This window comes from Somniosus microcephalus, chromosome 16 (assembly GCF_052327205.1).
Source record: "Somniosus microcephalus isolate GS21.2 chromosome 16, FLI_Smic_1.0, whole genome shotgun sequence".
In the NCBI taxonomy this organism is placed as follows: domain Eukaryota; kingdom Metazoa; phylum Chordata; class Chondrichthyes; order Squaliformes; family Somniosidae; genus Somniosus; species Somniosus microcephalus.
Window position 1 is genome coordinate 109,418,790 of NC_141002.1, and position 13,971 is coordinate 109,432,760.

Consider the following 13,971-nt stretch of genomic DNA (forward strand, 5'->3'; position numbering starts at 1 on the left):
TACAACAAGGTTATTAATGAACCCTTTCTCATTGCACAATACTAGATCTAAAATATGGTGTGGAGATGCCGGTGTTGGACTGGGGTGGACAAATGTAAGAAGTCACACAACACCAGGTTATAGTCCAACAGTTTTATTTGAACTCACAAGCTTTCGGAGCACTGCTCCTTCGTCAGGTGAAGTGGAGAGATGCACAAAGACACAACTTATATAGTCAGAGAATAATACCAGATGATTACAGGTAATCTTTCTAACTGCCATTTATCACACCTCGGCAGTGAGATAATCACAGCAATCAAAGGTGTGAATGGTGTCCAAACAGGTTAGTCAGGAAAACATTACATCAAAGAACAATATTCTGCCCTTGCAGCGCGTTCCTATGCAGAGCTAGACAGGTAGCTAACAACTTGATATCTTCCCATAAAAATCACAAGGCTTGACTTTTCTTGTAAACTTTACTGAAAGATTCTTATTGTGAAACTGAAATACAATACAGAAATGGAAGCACACATTAGTACACAAGCACATAACTGATATACATACACAAATTTAGGTACGCCTGAGCAACACAGTACATTTGGCATGTAACTTACCAAAACACGTGGAAACACAGCTTACTGTGAATATACATTTAGCAAACTGAAAGGCATTCTCTTTAAATTAGCCCTGTACACAGTGCATCAAAATACAGCTACAAGTTAACCAGCTAGACAGAGAGCGAGCACTTCACGGCTAGCTGTGTAAGTTTGCTTACAGAGAAAGGTTACAAACTAAACATTTTCTGCAAAATATAGTGTACACTAATCATCTATAACATTCTCAAGTACTTACAGACAAATAGTGTCCAAGGCTGGAGCGTGACAAGAATATAACTTCCCAGACCATGTGTGGCTGCAGGTCTGTGATATACAGTAGTTTACTTTACTGCACTTTACTGCCGTTGCTAGGTACCAAATATCCACTAGGTGGCGGCACACAATGGAAATCGACCCAAATTACTCAAACCCCTGAATTAACTGGAAAACTAACATAAATTCCTAAAGAAAGCACACTCCCCGCTTGGTACAATTCCATTGTACCACTACAGATACAAAATAAACCTAAAGAAAATGTCCTTTGGCTGCAAGCATACTCAGAATCCTTTCTCTAGGTTTCTTCAAAAAGGAGGACTATGATCTCTGAGACTGGCCTCAGAAACACTTTGACAGTCCCCTCCTTGACAATCTTCACCTCCACCTTGCAGACCCTCTTGTCCCTGCTCGGCAGAGTTTTGACAACCAGTCCCACTGGCCATTCATTTGTGTGTGCTTGGCTGTCTTTCAGCAAGACAACATCTCCCACTTTGACATTTGGCTTGTCTTCTGTCCATTTCCTACGGCTCTGTAGGGTGGACAAATACTCTCCTCTCCATCTCTTCCAAAAAGTGTCTGCAAGACACTGGACTTGCTTCCACTGCTTCCCGTGCAGCTCAGCCATGTCGAAGTTTCCAGAGGGGGCTGAAATAGCACTCATCTTTTGAGTCAGGAGCATTGCTGGGGTGAGGACTGCAGGCATGTCTGGGTCGGTGGACACCGGCACCAGGGGTCTTGCATTCATGATCGCCATGACTTCAGCCATGAGAGTGCTCAAGACGTCGTGTGTAAGATTAGTAGGTCCCGTCCGAACCAGCATAGCATCCAGAATACGCCTGGCAACACCGATGAGCCTCTCCCATGAACCACCCATGTGGGATGAATGCGGGGGGTTAAACACCCACATGCACCCTTTCTTTTGGAGGTAGCTTCCTACCGCTGCACCATCTGTGTGGATGTCCAACTCCTTACAGGCACCCACGAAGTTAGTCCCTCCGTCAGAGTGGAGAAGTTTGGCTGGACCACGGATTGAGAAAAACCTCCTCAGGGCATTGATGGTTAGGAAAGCTTTGTCATCCATGGATAGTGTTGGTTTGTCATCATCCTTGGACCTTTCAAACACTGAGCATCCTAGGCTGTCTGTGCTCACTGTGAGGCCTGCCTCTTCCTCACAGGCAGAGGAGGTTGACCTATGATGCTGCGTCATGCCATCGTAGTCTTCCTTTACCTGGATCCTGTTTGGGCATGGGCTGAGAAAGGATGTACGGCCGTTGTGCAACACGTTTGCTTTATATACGTTGACATCCGCTGGTTTGTGGACTGTTCCCAGGCAAACTCCACCCACGAGGACCCATCCCAGGTCAAGCCGCTGCGCATAAGGAGCATTGTGTGGCCCGTTGATTTGCTCACGCACCTTGTGCACCCTTAAGATGTCTCTTCCCAAGAGCAGGAGGATTGGAGCGTCCGGGTCCACAGCTGGAATCTTGTTGGCAACTGGCTGTAGGTGGGGCTGATGGCGTGCGACCTCTGGGGAAGGAATTTCCATCCTATCATCTGGCATCATGTCACACTCAATTAAGGTGGCGAGGGGAAGCTGTAGTTTCCCATCCATAGACTCGATCATGAAGTTGCCAACTCTCCTACCCGTAGTCTCTGTTGTCCCTGAACAGGTTTTTAGCGTGTACAGAGCTGCGCTGGCCTTGCCTTCAAAGAGATTGAAGAATTCGGTCTTCGCTAGAGACTTGTTACTTTGCTCATCAAGCACTACATACATCTTGATTGCCTTCTCCTTTCTCCCTGCAGGATATGCTTTAACCAAGCAGATTTTGGAGCATGAGCGTGGGCTGCTTGCATTTCCACAAACCTCTGTACACTTGGAGGTGACTGAAGAAGATGCGCTTTCGCTTTGCTCCCCGCTATCCTCTTTGTCAACCGCAGCACTCTCGGTGGTCGAAGGAGGAGGACCTGGATGCAGGGCTGCGATGTGTTTTTCACTGTTGCACTCGAAGCACTTGATTGTCGCCTTGCAGTCTTTTGCCATGTGCATAGTCGACCCACAACACCTGAAGCAGATGCGGTTCTCTTTCAGGTATGATTTGCGCTCATCAATAGGCTTGTCTCTAAAGCTTCAACACTTTTTGAGTGGGTGGGGCGTCTTGTGTATTGAACACTGACGATCTGGGTCATCCACTTTATTCCCAGCAGAACTGGATTGGTTGACTGAGGGTTCGGCTGGAACATCTGTTTTGTGCACGCTCACAGAGGCTTTGTTGCTGTACTTTGTGGGTTTCTCTGTTCTCGAAGGAGTGTAACTGCTTGAGGTGGAGAAAGTGAAACTTGGATCATCCCTCACCTTTGCCTGTTGTTGGACGAACCTGGAGAAGAGAGAGAAGGGGGGAAATGCCACTCCGTAGTCCTCCTTGTACTTGGATCCCTTAGCTATCCATTTCTCTTGAAGGTTGTAGGGGAGCTTTTCCGTTATTGGGTTTACCCCACGAGCTGTATCCAAATACGAGAGGCCTGTCAGGTAACCTTCTCCCTTAGCACACTCCAGTTCGAGGAGAATGTCACCCAGTTCTCGAAGCTCGACATTATCTTTGTTGGTTAGCTTCGGAAAGTCCTCAATCTTCTTAAGCAGTGCGTGTTCAATGACTTCTGGTGTCCCATAACAGTCTTCGAGACGTTGCCAAACCAGGTTGAGGCCTGCTGTGGGATTGCGGACGTGCGCTGAGCGAATTCTCTTCGCCTGTTCTGGCGACTCAGCTCCGAGCCACTTTGTCATCAAATCTAGTTCTTCTCTGGCTGACAGATTCAAGTCCTTGATGGTACTCAGGAAGGATGCTTTCCATGACCAATAATTTTCAGGACGGTCATCAAATTCTAGAAGACCTGAACTTAACAATTCTCGGCGGATGAGGTACCTAGCGAGGTCTTGTGCACCTTGTGGCTCGGGTGAGGACTGCTTGACTGGATTGGCCGAGTGCTGTGGCGGTCTCTGTAGGTAAGTCTTACTTGTTTCTTCTCTTTTAAGCTCAGTGTCTCCGAAAACAGGCTGTTCGTTACTGTGGTGAGTAGCTGGTTCTGCGTCGAGATACCTGGATGTTTCCTTGAAGAACAATTTGGAGTGTTGTTGGACATACTCACTTGTACGTTGCACTGGACTGAGGGGCTGTTCTAGAACATATGCTTCATGGCTGTGCTCCCCGCCTTCATTCTCCTCACCTTCTTCATAAGCTGCAGCTTCAGCGGCAGCGGCAACTCTCTGGCTTTGGAGAATGTGGAGACTGGCGTTGAGGTCAGCTCTCTGCTTCATCACACTAGCTTCTTTTTCAGCGATGGACAATTGAGCCTGGGCAGCTTTTGCCTTGGCATGTGCTTTGGCGGCTGCAGAAGCTGCCGATGATGACGGTCTGCTGGACCGCCGAGATGATCTAGAGGATGCTTTAGGGGACTGTGACTTGGCATCATTTGCTCGAAGAGGCTCATGCTTCTCGGTTGGCTGGTCGACGTCCTCTATGGTATATTGTCTTCCTGAGCGTAGACTCATGGTAGCTGAGTGGTATCTTCTTGTGCTTGAACCCGCTGTGCTGTTGTCTTTTCACTATTCTGCCCTTGCAGCGCGTTCCTATGCAGAGCTAGACAGGTAGCTAACAACTTGATATCTTCCCATAAAAATCACAAGGCTTGACTTTTCTTGTAAACTTTACTGAAAGATTCTTATTGTGAAACTGAAATACAATACAGAAATGGAAGCACACATTAGTACACAAGCACATAACTGATATGCATACACAAATTTAGGTACGCCTGAGCAACACAGTACATTTGGCATGTAACTTACCAAACACGTGGAAACACAGCTTACTGTGAATATACATTTAGCAAACTGAAAGGCATTCTCTTTAAATTAGCCCTGTACATAGTGCATCAAAATACAGCTACAAGTTAACCAGCTAGACAGAGAGCGAGCACTTCACGGCTAGCTGTGTAAGTTTGCTTACAGAGAAAGGTTACAAACTAAACATTTTCTGCAAAATATAGTGTACACTAATCATCTATAACATTCTCAAGTACTTACAGACAAATAGTGTCCAAGGCTGGAGCGTGACAAGAATATAACTTCCCAGACCATGTGTGGCTGCAGGTCTGTGATATACAGTAGTTTACTTTACTGTGCTTTACTGCAGTTGCTAGGTACCAAATATCCACTAGGTGGCAGCACACAATGGAAATCGACCCAAATTACTCAAACCCCTGAATTAACTGGAAAACTAACATAAATACCTAAAGATTGGCAGCACAAACAATAAGGTGGGGTCACAAGGGGTCAAATGTTGCAGATGCTGGGACCTGTATGAAAGCTGTGATTATCTCTCTGCCGAGGTGTGATAAATGGCAGTTAGAAAGATTACCTGGCATTATTCTCTGACTATATAAGCTGTGTCTTTATGCATCTCTCACCTGACGAAGGAGCAGCGCTCCGAAAGCTTGTGATTTCAAATAAAACTGTTGGACTATAACCTGGTGTTGTGTGACTTCTTACAGATCTAAAATAGCCTGTTCCCTAGTTGGTTCCGCAACATACTGATCTAGAAAACTATCTTGCATACTTTCCATGAATTTGTCCTCCAAACTATTACTGCAAATTTGGTTTGCCCAGTCTATATGTAGATTAAAGTCCCCCATGATCACTGTATTACCCTTGTTACATGTGCCTCTAATTTCCTGATTTATACGCTGCCCTACATTACAGCTACTGTTTGGGGGCCTATAGACAACTCCCACCAATGTTTTCTGCCCCTTGCTGTTCCTTAGCTTCACCCAAACTGATTCAACTTCTTGATTTTCAAAGCCAAGATCCTTTCTCTCTACTGTCTTTATCCCATCCTTTATTCTAAAGGTATCCTGGAATAGTTAGTTCCCAACCTTGGCCACATTGCAACCACATCTCCGTAATGGCTATTAGATCAAACCTATTAATTTCTATCTGCACTATTAATTCATCTATTTTGTTGCAAATGCTTCACACAGATATAGTGCCTTTAGCTTGGACTTATTTCTATTTTTCCCTGATGTCACCTTTATCTGAATGCATCCAGCATTCGGAACAAGATAGATGAGTTGACGGCACAAATAGAAATAAATGGGTATGATCTGATAGCCATTACAGAGACGTGGTTGCAAGGTGACCAGGGCTGGGAACTGAATATTCAGGGGTATTTGATATTTTGCAAGGATAGGCAGAAAGGAAAAGGAGGTGGGGTAGCTCAGTTAATAAAGGATGAGGTCACTGCAGTGGTGAGGAATGATATTGGCTCAGAAGCTCAAGATGTAGAATCAGTTTGGGTGGAGATAAGAAATAGTAAGGATAAGAAGTCACTGGTGGGCCCCCTAACAGTAGCTATACTGTAGGACAGAGTATAAATCAATAAATAATGGGGGCTTGTAAGAAAGGTACTGCAATAATCATGGGCTATTTTAATCATCATATAGATTGGACAAATCAAATTGGCAAGGGTAACTGACATAAATCGTGCCATTCATGTAGAAAGGACTTATGAAATATACTGGGCGGCTTGCTGGTGGCGCTGTCCAGGGAGAGTATAAATACTCAGGCACAGGCCCAGCTTGCTCAGGGACATTTTGAAAACAGGAACTAGTGAAGGATAACTAGACTTCCATGTTGTGAAACAGTCAATTAAAGCCTTGTTTAATACTCTGACCAAGTGCCTAGTAGTTTTCTTACATCAGTAGCCTTGAGGACGAGTTCATAGAGTGTATTTGGGATGGTTTCTTAGAGCAATACATTGAGAAACCAACCGGGGAGTAGGCTATTTTAGATCTGGTACTGTGTAATGAGACAGGATTAATTAATAATCTCATAGTAAAGGATCCTCTAGGAAAGAGTGATCATAGCATGGTAGAATTTCAAATTCAGTTTGAGGGCGAGAAACTTGGGTCTGAAACTAGTGTCCTAAACTTAAATAAAGGCAATTACAAGGGTATGAGGACAGAGTTGGCTAAAGCGGACTGGGAAAATAGATTAAAGGGTAAGGCGGTAGCTCAGCAGTGGTAGACATTTAAGGAGATATTTCATAAATCTCAGCAAAGGTATATTTCAGTGAGAAAAAAAGGCTTTACAAGAAGGATGCACCATCCGTGGCTAACTAAGGAAGTTAAGGATGGTATCAAATTAAAAGCAAAGGCATACAATGTTGCGAAGATTAGTGGTAGGCCAGAGGATTGGGAAATTTTCAGAAACCAGCAAAGGATGACTAAAAAAAAATTATAAAGAGGGAGAAAATAGAGTGCGAGAGTAAACTAGCAAAGAATATAAAAACAGATAGCAAGAGCTTCTACAGGTATATAAAAAGGAAGAGAGTAGCTAAAATAATTGTTGGTCCCTTAGAGGATGAGAATGGGGAATTAATAATGGGAGAGAGAAATGGCAGAGACTCTAAACAATTATTTTGGATCGGTCTTCACGGTAGAAGACACTAAAAACATCCCAATAATAATAGATAATCAAGGGGCTATAGGGAGGGAGGAACTTAAAACCATCTCTATCACTAGAGAAAAAGTACTAGGCAAACTAATGGAGCTAAATGCTGACAAGTCTCCTGGACCTGATGGCCTGCATCCTAGGGTCCTAAAAGAGGTGGCTGCAGAGAGAGTGGATGCGTTGGTTGTAATCTGCCAAAATTCCCTGGATTCTGGAGAGGTCCCAGCGGATTGGAAAACCGCAAATGTAACTCCCCTATTCAGGAAAGGAGGGAGACAGAAAGCAGGAAACTATAGACCAGTTAGCCTAACATCGTCATTGGGAAAATGCTGCAATCCATTATTAAGGAGGTAATAGCAGGACATTTAAAAAATCATAAGACAATCAAGCAGTCAACATGGTTTTATGAAAGGGAAATCGTGTTTGACAAATTTGCTAGAGTTCTTTGAGGATGTAACAAACAGGGTGGATAAAGGGGAGGCGGTGTTGGACTTCGTCGTCGAAGTCTGCCCTTGTTGACAGTAGGCCGAAGTCCAACACCGCCTTCAGTGTGCCAGTGCAGCCTTCGGTCACCTGAGGAAGAGAGTGTTTGAAGACCAGGACCTCAAACCCGGCACTAAGCTCATGGTCTACAGGGCAGCAGTGATACCTGTCCTGCTGTATGCCTCAGAGACATGGACCATGTACAGCAGGCACCTCAAAGCACTGGAGAGGTACCACCAACGCTGCCTCCGCAAGATCCTGCAAATCCATTGGCAGGATAGGCGCACCAACGTCAGTGTTCTTGCTCAGGCCAACATCCCCAGCATTGAAGTTTTGACCACGCTCAATCAGCTCCGATGGACGGGTCACATTGTCCGCATGCCCAATACGAGACTCCCAAAACAAGCGGCGCTCCGGCACGGCAAGAGAGCCCCAGCTGGGCAGAGGAAACGCTTCAAGGACACCCTCAAAGCCTCCTTGAAAAAGTGCAACATCCCCAGACACCTGGTCCAAGGCTGCACAAAGTGGAGAAGCATCCGGGAAGGCGCCGAACACCTAGAGTCTCTTCGCTGGGAGCAAGTGGAAGCCAAGCGCAGGCAGCGTACGTCAACCCAAGCACCCCACCCACCCGCCCCTTCAACCACCGTCTGCCCCACCTGTGACAGAGACTGTAGGTCCCGCATTGGACTCATCAGTCACCTGAGAACTCATGTTTAATGTGGAAGCAAGTCATCCTCGGTTCCGAGGGACTGCTTAAGAGAAGAGATAGAAAGGAACTCTTCCCCTTAGTAGAGGGGTCGATAACCAGGGGGCATAGTTTCAAGGTAAGGGGCAGGAGGTATAGAGGGGATTTGAGGAAAAACTTTTTCAGCCAGAGGGTGGTTGGAATCTGGAACTCACTGTCTGAAAGGGTGGTAGAGGCAGGAACCCTCACAACATTCAAGAAGCATTTAGATGAGCACTTGAAATGCCATAGCATACAAGGCTACGGACCAAGTGCTGGAAAATGGGATTAGGATAGGGCTTGATGGCAGGCGCGGACACGGTGGGCCGAAGGGCCTCTTTCTGTGCTGTATAACTCTATGACTCAATGGCATTACCATCACCGAGTCCCCCACCATCAACATCCTGAGGGTCACCATTGACCAGAAACTTAACTGGACCAGCCCCATAAATATTGTGGCAATAAGAGGTCAAAGGCTAGGTATTCTGTGGCGAGTGTCTCACCTCCTGACTCCCCAGAGCCTTTCCACCATTTACAAGGTACAAGTAAGGAGTGTGATGGAATACTCTCCACTTGCCTGGATGAGTGCAGCTCCAACAACACAAGAAGCTCAACACCATCCAGGACAAAGCAGCCCCCTTGATTGGCAACCCATCCACCACCTTAAACGTCCACTCCCTCCACCACCGGCGCACCGTGGCTGCAGTGTGTACTGTAGTGCATGTACCTTTAAGAGGAACTATGTTTTTGAAGCCCCTGTATACTGTAGTACCAGTAGTGACCACTCGGGTATATAAGCCTGTGTAGCGTCTTGTGTAGTTAGTTCACCTCCAGACTTTGTTCAGGAAACACTTGTTAAATCAACTCCTGCATTCCATGTCTCCATTAACACATGGATCTAACAGTGGCGACGAGTTAGAAACGAACTTACCTGCAATTCGGCAGCACCTCAAGGGGATCGATTCCTCAGATGAAGGTCGAAGCCAGAAGCAAGAGAAAAAAAAAATAACTCGAAGAAACTCGAAAACGAGGGCCAGGCTTGGTCGCCAGTCTGTGGTTTCCCCAGCTAAACGGGCTGGTGGCAGGTAGTGCACTGATCCTTCCTGGGCTGCGGCGGGCTAGAGCTCGATTGGGTGGCTCTGCAACGGGGCCGGGCAGTGAGTCGGGAAGCAGAAGCGAAGAGAGAGAGGTGGAGCACTCAGGGTGCGGCCGGTGCTGCGAAGCAGGTCGGCGTTCGGACCGAGCAGAGGGAGGATAAGTCCCAGAGGGTCCGCTCCACGACGGGAACGATTCTTCAATTACGGAGAGAATATTGAAGCGATATATAAAAAAAATAGAAATACCGCGAAAAGCTGCAGGTCGCAAGGGGAACCGCGGAGAACAGCGTTGGCAGCAGCGGCAGCGGCGGGAAAGCGCGGGAGGCGCCATCTTAATTCGGCGGGGAAGAAAGAAAAGCGCGGGAAGCGCCATTTTAGATTTTCAAGATGCCGAAGATTGGCAATATTACTGCTTTCGATAGTGATACAGACGATTGGACCACATGTGGAAAGAGTGGAGGTATATTGCAAGGCGAATGAAGTAGCGGATGATAAAAAGGCATCGGTACTTCTAAATCTGATGGGCGCAAGGACATACGGGCTGTTACGAAACTTGATCACTCCAGCCAAACCAATGGGCAAGAATTTTAATGAGATTGTTGATACCTTACAGGAGCACTTAAACCCAACACCGCTGCTGATAGCGGAACGATTCAAATTCTTCAGGAGGAATCAGCACAAGAATGAAAGTAACGCTGATTACCTCACCGAATTACGAAAGCTGTCAAAGCACTGCCAATTCGGGGCAGGACTGGCAGATTCTCTACGAGACAAATTCGTCTGCGGTCTCCTAAGCGAAGGAACACAGAAAAGACTACTTTCTGAGAAAGATTTGACACTGGACAAGGCTTTCAGTGTGGCTGTATCATACGAAGCAGCAGCAAGAGGAGCTGCAGAGATACAGCAAAAGCCACAGGACTTCGGCACCCATGAAATGACACGGGGTTTCGAGAGATGTTATCGCTGCGGCAGATCCACCCATGACCAAAAGGACTGCTGGTTCAAGGACAAAGCATGCAGGCAATGCGGAAAGATGGGACACATTGCACGTGTATGCAGATCTGGAAAGAAATCCACTGACAGTAAAAAGGTCAATAAGGAAAAGTACAGAAAGGTACAAATGATGATGGACAGTAGCTCCGAAGACCAGAAGAGCGATAGCGACTCCGCAAACAAGAGACTAAGCTGTCTCAAATTACATAATGTAATTGCCAAAGAAGATTACCAGACCATTTGGGTTACCCTCATGATAGCGGGGTCCCCAGTCAAAATGGAGCTCCTCGATACAGGATCAGCTCTGACCATCATGAGTCATAGAAACATAGAGATAGGAACAGGAGTAGGCCATTCGGCCCTTCGAGACTGCTCCGCCATTCAATGAGATCATGGCTGATCTTCGTCTGAGATCATAGCTGATCTTACCAGTTCAGTACCCCGTCCCCGCCTTTTCTCCGTAACCCTTAATCCCCTTAGCCTTCAGAAATATATCCAATTCTCTCTTGAAAGTATTTATTGAATTAGCCTTCACAGCCCTCTGTGGCAGGGAATTCCACAGGCTCACCACTCTTTGAGTGAAGAAATTCTTCCTCATCTCTGTTTTAAATGATTTGCCCGCTATTTTTAGACTGTGGCCCCTGGTTCTGTGCTCCCCGGCCATTGGAAACATTCTCTCTGAATTCAGCCTGTCCAGGCCTGCCATAATTTTATATGTTTCGATGAGATCCCCTCTCAATCTTCTAAACTCCAGTGAGTACAAGCCCAAACTATTTAATCTCTCTTCGTAGGTCATTCCCGCCATTCCAGGTATCAGCCTGGTGAATCGCCGTTGCACTCTTTCCATGGCAAGAACATCCTTCCGCAGATGGGGCGACCAAAACTGTACACAATACTCCAGATGCGGTCTCACCAGCACCTTGTACAGCTGTAGTAAGGTATCCCTATTCCTATACTCGAACCCCCTTGATATGAAGGCCAACATACCATTTGCCTTCTTAATCGCCTGTTGCACCTGCATGCTCTCCTTCAGTGACTGGTGCACAAGAACACCCAGGTCCCTCTGCACTTCCCCATCTCCCAATCTATTGCCATTTAGATAATAATCTACCCTCCTGTTTTTACCCCCAAAGTGGATAACCTCGCATTTATCCACATTATAGTGCATCTGCCACATATCCGCCCATTCCCCCAACCTGTCCAAATCGCACTGTAGCCTCTTGACATCCTCATCAGAGCCCACCCCTCCTCCTAGTTTAGTGTCGTCAGCAAATTTGGAAATATTGCATCCAATTCCCTGATCCAGATCATTTATATATATTGTGAACAGCTGGGGTCCCAGGACAGATCCTTGCGGCACCCCGCTGGTCACTGCCTGCCACTCCGAAAACGAGCCGTTTATTCCAACTCTCTGTTTTCTATCCGCCAGCCAGTTCTCTATCCACGTTAATACTTTGCCCCCAATTCCATGAGCCTTAATTTTGCATGATAATCTTTTGTGTGGAACCTTATCGAAGGCTTTCTGGAAGTCAAGGTACACCACATCCACTGGCTCTCCCCCATCTATTTTACCAGTTACTTCCTCAAAAAATTCCAGCAGATTAGTCAAACACGATTTACCCTTTGTAAATCCATGTTGACTCTGTCCGATCCTTTCCCCATTTGTCAAGTGCTCCGCTATTTTATCCTTAATAATGGACTCTAGCATTTTGCCCACAACCGATGTAAGGCTTACTGGTCTATAATTCCCTGCTTTCTCTCTACCCCCCTTTTTAAATATTGGGGTAACATTAGCTACCCTCCAATCCACGGGTACTGTTCCCGAGTCAATGGAGTTCCGGAAGATGATCCTTAGAGCATCTGCTATCTCCAGGGCCACCTCCTTAAGTACCCTAGGGTGTAGTTTATCAGGCCCCGGGGATTTGTCGGCCTTCAGTCCCCTCAACTTACCCAACACCATATCCCTAGAGATACTAATTTCTGTCAGCTCCTCCCTCTCATTAGTCCCTATGTTTGCCGATATTCCTGGGAGGTTATTTGTGTCCTCCTTTGTGAATACAGAACCAAAGTATGAGTTTAATTGGTCTGCCATTTCCTTATTCTCCATTATATATTCTCCCGAATCGGACTGCAAGGGACCGACTTGGGATTTTACCAGTCTTTTCCTCCTGATATACCGATAAAAGCTTTTGCAGTCTGTCTTTATGTTTGCTGCAAGTTTACTTTCGTATTCTATTTTCCCCTTCCTGATTAATCCCTTTGTCCTCTTTTGCTGTATCCTGTACTGCCCCCAATCTTCCAGTCTGGTGCTTTTTTTTGCCAGTTGATATGCCCTTTTTTTTGATTTTATGCTGTCCCTAATTTCCCTCGTTATCCACGGTTGAGTCACCTTTTTAGGTTTATTTTTATGCCAAACCGGTATAAACATGTTCTGGAATTCTTCCATTCTATCTTTGAATGCTTGCCATTGTCTATCCACTGTCAATCCCCCCAGAAACACCACCCAATCAATCTTACCCAATTCCCGTCTCATACCCTCGTAATTCCCTTTATTTAAGTTCTGGACCTTAGTCTCTGATTCAATTTCCTCACTCTCCATCTCGACTGAGAGCTCGATCATGTTATGATCGCTCTGACCCAAGGGGCCTCGTACAAGAAGATTGCTGATAAGTCCCTTCTCATTGCACAATACCCAGTCTAAAATGGCCTGATCTCGAGTCGGCTCCTCGACATATTGGTCCAGATAACCGTCCCGAAAACATTCCAGGAATTCCTCCTCCTCAGAATTTTTACTAATTTGGGTAGTCCAATCAATATGTAAATTAAAGTCACCCATGATGACAGCTGTGCTCTTATCGCACGCTTCTCTAATTTCCCTTTTTATGCCTTCCCTCACCTCCATATTACTATTTGGAGGCCTATATATCACACCCACTAACGTTTTCCTCCCCTTGCTATTTCTCATTTCTACCCATACAGATTCCGTTTCATCCGAGTTAATATCCTTCCTTTCCATTGCATTAATCCCCTCCTTTACCAGCAATGCTACCCCACCTCCCCTACCTTTTTGCCGATCCTTCCTAAATATTGTATATCCCTGGATGTTAAGTTCCCAGCCTTGCCCACCCTGCAGCCACGTTTCTGTAATCCCAATCAAATCATACTTGTTTACCTCTATTTCCACAACTAATTCATCCACCTTGTTCCTAATGCTTCTAGCATTAAGATACAAAGCCTTCAGGCTTGCTTTTTTCACACTCTCATTATGAATTAGTTTGGCCCTTTGTGTTTCTCTCCTTTGCTTATTGCTTCTCACCTTTC

The 13,971-nt window shown here is 46.0% G+C and overlaps 1 protein-coding gene across 2 annotated transcripts in view; it reads right to left on the reverse strand.

Moving 5' to 3' along the window:
• parp11 (poly(ADP-ribose) polymerase family member 11) overlaps positions 1-13,971 on the reverse strand; it is a 190,511-nt gene that overhangs the window by 61,529 nt on the left and 115,011 nt on the right. Inside the window, exon 9 of one of the 2 annotated variants that reach the window (XR_015081467.1) lies at positions 4,497-4,579. The exons of the other annotated variant lie outside the window; for it this stretch is intronic. The gene's annotated coding sequence lies outside the window, so the exon portion shown is untranslated. Of the gene's footprint in view, positions 1-4,496; positions 4,580-13,971 lie in introns of those variants that run through there. 2 annotated transcript variants of the gene reach the window in all.